Source organism: Egretta garzetta, unplaced genomic scaffold (genome assembly GCF_000687185.1).
Source record: "Egretta garzetta isolate BGI_Z169 unplaced genomic scaffold, ASM68718v1 scaffold135, whole genome shotgun sequence".
Classification (NCBI taxonomy): domain Eukaryota; kingdom Metazoa; phylum Chordata; class Aves; order Pelecaniformes; family Ardeidae; genus Egretta; species Egretta garzetta.
Genome location: NW_009259594.1, coordinates 1,199,107 through 1,206,780, shown reverse-complemented (window position 1 = coordinate 1,206,780; position 7,674 = coordinate 1,199,107). Strand labels below are relative to the sequence as shown.

Sequence of the window (7,674 nt, the reverse complement as noted above, 5' to 3'; positions counted from 1 at the left end):
CGTGTGTCAGAACTACAAAGCCCATAAGGTCTTGGGGCCGGGGGCACGCCGGGAGCCGGCTGGCGCATGCGCGGTCTGCGGAAGAGGGGGCTGACGGGAGTTGTAGTACCGCGGGGCTGTAGAGGCGTGACTGGAGGGCAGGGGCTGGGGGGGCCGTCTCTGCTCGGGGCGGAAGCCCCCCTCCGCAAGGGCCGTGTGGGCCATGTCCAGCCCCAGGCCTTCCCTGGTGAGGCTCAAGGCTGGCTCCCAAGTCCCAGCCCTGCGCCTTTTGCCATTAGCATCTTGCATGTGGCTAATGGCGGGGCAGCTGGCAGCAGGTTCCCCTCGCAGGACGCCTCACACGCAGCCCGCGGCGCCCGCCAGAGCTTGGCTGCTCCCTTGTTTTGCTCCAGTTGCGCTCCATGCTTCTGCACTGTTGATTTCCAAGTCAATCGTTGCTGGTACATCATCTAAAATTGATCCCACACGCTGGCGTACCCCATGTGCGCATAGAACGAGTGCCAAAAAGACATGGTGACTTTCACACGGAGAGAAAGCCGGTGCGAAGGGGCCATCGCTGCTCCTCGGCAGGGGATGTGAAATGGGGAAACTTGCATCACTGGAATGGGTCTGGTAGACTCTCATCATTCTTGAGGGATGTTTGTTCAAATGGGTCCCGTAAAGAAAACTCACGTAAACAGCCTCCCGTGGTGCTTCGGTGCCCTTACGCTTAGCTTTTTATTCTAATAATGATGCTAAATCAATTTTCCCTAAAAAGTGGGCCAAGTTCTCCTTGCTGTACCAAGCAGCAAACAAAACAAACAAACAAGAAAGAATTGATCAGCATCCCTTTAATAGCAGCTGCACATAGACTGGAGGGTATTTACCATATCCTCCTCTTTAACCTTCTCTGTTGCACACCAAAGAAGACCAGCCCACCCTTTGGCAGCCATCGCTTCTAATCCTCTCAGTTTTGGTGATTTTGTCTAATCTCTTTCCAATTTTCCCACGTTTTTTTACCATGTGCCCAAAAGCTGAAGCCACCTCACATGGAGCAGCAGAGAGGAATTACCTCCTGTGTCTTTAGTACTAATTATAAGAGCCAGATATGTTTTTCCTTTCTTTATGGCAAACATGACACTGATTCCTATGCAGTTTGTCATCCAGTAAAACATTCAGGTTCTTTTCCTTGCTTGCATTTATATATTTGACTCTGCATCTTAAGTGAGTTACCCTGAATTTCTTCCTATTTAGATGCAAAGGAGCTAGCCACAAACGTCAGCACTTGCTTGCTGACATGCAGCTTAAGCCCATTCTGTTTGTTCCTGTGCGTGACCTGTAAAGGGAAGCGTTGAGTCGCAGGTATGAAACCAGCACCTCCTGTGCACCAAACCCCTCCCTCATTTTCTTTAAACATCCCATCTCCTCCGGATTTTGAAACACGGTAATCAGAGATAAAACGATGCAGAGGCTATGTCCATTACTGGATCCCTTGCAGGGACGTATGACCTGGGTGCTGCCTCATGACCCAGTGCCAGGAGTGTGTCCTCCAGCCAATGACCCAGCAGAGGTGACGGGGAGTGTCAGCCCACACAGGGTGTGATGCTCGCAGAGCAGTGGCTTGAGAGAAGGAGGCAGGGATAACCTCATGTCCTCCCTCTACAATCCCAGGGCATAGAAATCTTCCAAAGAAAGCTTTCAGGTCACCAGGACATGGGCTGCTATTCTTGGGCTGGCCCAGCCACCCTCTTGGTCATCATACTTTAAGCCCAGATTCTTAGAAGTGAAACGCCAGAAATGCTTGGCTGTAATGGGGCCGGGCATTTTCCAGACTGCTGACAGCACTGAAAACACTTATCACAATTATATAAATAACAGTAATTATAATGAGGGAGCCTTATAATTACAAAGGGACGGCTCCTGTAACAGTACTGCAGGCAACCGAGGGCCACCAGCGCTTGGGGCACATCTCTCCCGCGTCTCCTCCCTCCGGGCATCCTGCAGTTGACTGGGATGTAAATGGATACTCTTCGTAGCAGCATGACATGCTCAAAGCTTTGATTGCACGGTTTATTTGTCAATAATATCTGATGCTGGCTTAATTGTAGGAAAATTGAAAAGCATAATGCTTCAGCACTAGACACCACTGCCCCAAAGCCCTCTAGGCTGACTGATCTGTCTGGACTGTAACTTATAGGGGATTAACGTCTCTGGGTCATAAAAAGCATGAACAAAGTAGAGCCAAAACTAGTGAGTGTTCAGGTGCTGGACTTGACTTAACCTTGCTGGAAAAAGAGAGTGGCTCCCTTTTTCTGCTATGCTGCCATCAGGACCCCACGATGCGGGATGACTGCAGAGGGACAGGGCAGGAGCCTCCACCGCAGCACAGAGAGACCGAGGAAGGGCTCAGAGAGGCAGCACTCAGCCCAGCAGCACTGAGCATGGTGGTAACACCTCACCATGTGAACCTTGCCTGGATTCCTGTGTCTGCAACCCAACCTTGTGGCCTCTTCCCACTGCAGGATGCTTGCTGCAGCTGGACGGACAGCGCTGCACCCACCCGCTTGCTGTGTCCGCTGCGGCCCAGAGCACGAGCGAATGGTCAGCACACCAAGTGGTGACACCCACCAGCCCTGTGCCATCAGGGTGCCACACCACACAGTGGGAAGAGAGGCATTGGAGGGGTCTGTGGTGTATAAGGTGAAAGGAAGGCACACTTTTGAGTTCAGTAGCTTTACAACCAGTTAAACAATTATCAGGAAGCAAGAGCCAGGCATGTGTGGTCAGTGCCATCTCTGCCACAGTAGCACTGCCCTGACCAGCTCCTCTTACTTTCCCCTTGAAACAGCAATTATATACCCCCCTTCCTGCCCTTCTCACCCTCACTGCAGAGTGTGTTGCGTGAAGCAAGCCATACAGCATGCAGGGAGCTCGCCATCCTTCCAGATGAAGGATGCTACCTAACAGTAAAGATATTACTGTGATTATTTTTGCAATAGCATATTGCTCTGTGCATTCCGGACTCTGCGGACCACATCCACGCCTGGTGTAACGCCATGTTAATTTGCTGTGGCAATCATTAATTGGGTAAGGAACAGCTGGTGCTTTGCTTTAAGTGAAGCTGATTGGGTCAGTAAGTAACTGTTTGGTTAAGCGATCTACAGCAGGTACAGCCCTACCTCTCTCCGTGCTCCAGAGGGGTTTTACTTCTTGTCCCAGTGACCCTTGGAGGAAGCAGCAAGACTTGGCCATGAAACATTAGGGAGCTTTAATCAGTGCAGTTCCTTTGGGCATTATTGCCTGAATTTTAATATTTTGAATAATAAAGGATGATTTTAAATTAAATTTGTGGGCTCGCCATCTGTGTGCGCTTGGCCTTGTTTTCCTCTGCTTTGGCAGTCCCTTGACTTCATTCGTTCCAAGTTGCAGCAAAAAGGAAGGGAAGAGAAAAGAGGGGAAAGCACCGGTGGAGGAACCTTTTGGTATTCCCTTTGTCCTCCAAGACGTTGGCAGCAGCAGCCACCTTTATTGTGGGTGTGTTTCATAGTGCTAAGCACACAGACAACATCTGATAGCATAAGAGCTCGTGAGAGGGAGTCAGGGACCCCTGCACCCAGAAATGTCCCAGTACTTCAGCTCAGCCTCTCCATCTCAGCTCGTCCGTGATGATGGTGTGCTTCGCACAGGGCGCTGGCATCTCAGCCAAAGGGGCTCGGCATGCAGTGGCCTGGGGGAAGGATGGCTCCCTGCAGCCTGTGGGCAAAGGGGCTTTTTTGGGACAAAGGGACATTGCCACTCAGTCTTGCAAGAACAAAAGAAGAGAGTCCAAGGCCACGTAGTATGAATTATGTTCACTGTATGGCTGGAGCAGGACAGTACCCATTGCCTGGTACTAAGGAGACGTTCAAGGCTGCACATGTGGAGGGGATGACCAGAGAGAGAATCTGGAGAGAAACCAGAACAGTCAGGCTATGGATTGACATTACAGGTTGAGTTGAATTTATCTCTTGTGCTGCTGAAAAGGGGAGCTGCATCCCCTCTCCCGTCTCTGCCAGCCACGTGCTTCTTCCTCCCACCTTGTGCCAGCACTGACGCTTGTTTGCTAGCATGGTGAACTGTTTTAATTCACTATAGTGGCACAAAAATTATAATCAGGAAGCACAGACCAAACACTTCTTTGTTGGCGAGTCAAACTGGCTTTTCCTGTGATCAGACAAATGGCAGAGCTACTGCGAGGGCGGGTGGGAATTGCACACCGGGGCAGGAGAGGGTAGGATGAGACTGGTCCCTCTCAGTGATGGGGAGCTGCTAGTTCAGCAGATACCAGGGGAAAAACCTCTTAGTTTCACACTGTCAGGGTCTCTTGACCCTCCTGGGGGTCGAGAGCCCTCCCTGCTCACACAGCATCATCACTGCCACTGGGGGCTCTGGATCCCCAAGGCCAGATCCTGGGAGTCTGGGATCCTTGCAGGGAATCCTGAGCTCATTCCCCAGTTTCCCATCTTACCACTGGGGCTGCAAGGTGCTGGTTCCCTCCTGGATTCGCTTGGCAACCAGGAAGCTGGTGTTGTTGAAGCCCTGGTCCCAGTCTTCTCCAAGAAGTCTGTGGGTACTTTGTTTAAAATATGGATGAAAAGAAATCAGGGTGACAGTAATGTTCTTGAACAAGGTCTACAGCCCGTGTCAGCAGCCTCCCTGGTTTCCCCCCCAACCTTGCTGGAGGCTCCAGTGTCGAGCACGGGGCTGCCCTGTGGGACTGCATACACAGAAACACAAACCCCGACTTGCAACCAGCTGGGTCCCCCCAGTACAGATCTGGAAGCTCTTCTTTACCTCCCAAAAGCAGCTCCTTTGCTCATCAAGGCCTGGCCACCTCCCCACATCCCCCATGCTTCTGGGATATGTCCTCTGGCATTTGCAGCACCTTCCATCAGCCCATCCTTGAGACAGCAGCAGTGACTAATTTGTCAGTCCTTTGGCAAAGGCGAGAGACCAGAGGAGCATCACCAGGGGCTCAGCATTGCTGCCTAGAGGGTGGCGAAGGGGGAAGAAAGATTTCTTCTTATGAGGATGAAAAACAAACCCAAACCACCAAACCTGACCCGACAGAACAAAAACAACCCCAACAAGTACCTCGTAGTCAGAAAAGCCTTTTAAAGCCTCATGAATATTTAGCTTGTCCTCATGTAAAATATATGACTTTGTGCAAGGATCAGGCAAAGGAGGTGCATGATTTTTTTCTGATTTATGGGCCCAGCAACGGATTATTCATAGCAGAGCAGCTGTGTGGAAAGATTCATCCACTGCAAAATGTGATTGTACATCAGGCAGTGTGAGGGAACAGAGCTATGACTAATGGCTACTTTACATATAAATGAGAAGGTTTGCGCTAGGAACTGTAAAAAAAAATACAATCGTTCAGCTGACGGGCCCGGCCTCTTTATCGCAAGCGCTGCACAGGGGCTGGGGAAAGACGGGAACAAGCCTGCCTGAAGGCGCTGCCTTCCCTCACATCCTCCAACATGCAATAAATAAAGCAATGGCAGTCGAGGCTTGCAAGGGCCAAATTTGTTGCTGGTGTCAACCTGCAGGCTGCAATGGGGGAAGGCAGATGTGGCTCCTCTTGACTTGGATGCCCCTGGAAGTCTCTCCTGGCCAGGCTGGGGTGGACCCTGCTCTGAGCATCATGCTCAAAGGCAGAGGGGCTCAGGGTGGGGGGCAGCACAAGCCGAGGTGCTCGGCATGACCCCGGCGTAAGCCCTTCGCTTCCCCTCCCCACTGCGATCACAGCCTCCCCCACGCTCGCTCTCCTAGCCGAGACGGGTTGTCTAGACATTGCAGATGTGGACAGATGTTGGGGCTGTAATTTATAACAATGGCCTCCAGAAGGCAATTCCAATTTGTTTCGCTAAAGCTTTAAGTTACAGGCAGCAAGATCTCCTGTAAATACTCTTGACTTACATAGTAAGTACATTAAGAGAGTTTGCCTGGCAAAAGCCCACTTGCTGCAGCAATTACAGCTTTCCCCGTGTCTCAGAGGGACATTACGATTCATGGGTCCAAAAGCAATTGCCCTCTGCCATGGACCCAATGAGTCCAAGAGCGACCCGAGTTCCAGGAGCTAATGCACATGTGGTTCAGAGGTCGCTTCTCCAGCATCATTCACCTGCTCAGGGGAGGAGGTTGTGGAGCCAGCCCCCCCACCCCATGTGCTATCTTGCTGATGGGGCATGCCCCTGCCATTCAGTGCCAGAAGGAGAACTCAGAAAAGGAAATTTTCCCAGCCCTTTAAAAGGTTCCCTAGAGGGAAACCTCTTCGGAAAGTAAAAAGGCCCTCACAGGAGAGGGTTCCTGCTAGGGAACCTTTTAAATCCAAAGGGAAATGGAGCACACAGCCTTGCCTCTGCCCAGGCTCCTACCAGCCTAGTTCGGAGCAGCCTGGAGCAGACACCACAAGGCCTTCTCCCTCCATCAGACACCACCCAACATCCCAAATATGCTCATCTTGCTACTCTAACCCCCCTGTGAAAGGCAACAACAGTCCCATGTTGCAAGCCTGGGGCAGATACCATCACAAGCAAAGGACATACTAGCAGCGGTGAGCCTGCAGCCGTGGGAGAAGAGGACACCAGGAAGGGTGCAGTCATGACCAACGGGTTTGTGCATTTCTACCGTTCAAAGCCTGCCAGCCAGGGGTACTCCTGACAAGGGAAAGAACATTTCTCCAGCACCATTTCATAGGACCTACAGTTCTTCTGCTTGTCCTCAACCCAGAGCTTGTGTTTTCTTGCAGAGTCTGAGGGGAAAGAACAGGAGCCCTTAGCAATTATTTGCTCCTGCAATTGTGTCCTTGCAGGTTGTTCTTAAATTGAGCAGCGTGGACTTTTTCACCACTTCTGAAGAATGCAGGGCAGTAAAATGCTCTGCAGTGACTATATTGGTGCATAGGTGCATGCATACCTGGGGAGGTGTGTGTTGAACTGGAAGCCACTCCAGCAGTCCCTGATGAATTATAAAAGCTGATGCTAACGTGCAGCAGCCAGACAGGCGCCGGAGATCCCACCCTGTAGCAGATTCAGTCATGCTAGGTGCAGTACAAAGCAAGCGGATCACTCTGCCCAGAGAACTAGCAAATTCATTTGCTTCAGTTGACAGATTTCCCCCTGTGCAAGGCTGTCTGTCCCATAGACCCCTGTGGCTTGGCCATCCTACTAGTGAGAACCTGTAGAAAACCTCCATACAGATAAGAGACATGAAGTTACGGCTCATGATCATCAGATGTGAAGGTCACACCTGGAGATTGAGGTGTAGCATCTGGCTGAAATCCCACCTGCAAGAGTCCCAGGGTAAGGCATCAACCAAGAAGTTACATATAAATATACACACGTAAAAAACAAAGAGTGTATAGCGTGCTATACACAAAGTAGGACAAGGTTGGGAAGAGCTGTGCCTTGGAAACTCCCATTTTTCATCTCAGAGGTAAAAGCTGGAGCACAGCCAGCCGCTACGGCAATTTCACCCATCAAGCGAGGCTGTGGAGAAACAAGACTTTGCAAAGCCTAAGAGCCACAAAGTGCTTTGATTAAGGCACGTTCCTGTGATGTTCAGTTGGGATTAGAAATGTGGTCCCTTTGGATTTGCAGCTGAAAGTCTGTAGCCATGGGAGAGTCTGAAAGAGAAACTCACTGGTCTCCC

The 7,674-nt window shown here is 50.9% G+C and overlaps 1 protein-coding gene across 4 annotated transcripts in view; it reads right to left on the bottom strand.

Moving 5' to 3' along the window:
* Positions 1 to 6,439, bottom strand: part of BTRC (beta-transducin repeat containing E3 ubiquitin protein ligase) — a 130,219-nt gene extending 123,780 nt beyond the window's left edge. For all 4 annotated transcript variants that reach the window (XM_035893664.1, XM_035893665.1, XM_035893668.1 and 1 more), the window contains exon 1: positions 6,434 to 6,439. The gene's annotated coding sequence lies outside the window, so the exon portion shown is untranslated. The remainder of the gene's footprint in view (positions 1 to 6,433) is intronic.
* Positions 6,440 to 7,674: the final 1,235 nt, after the last annotated feature.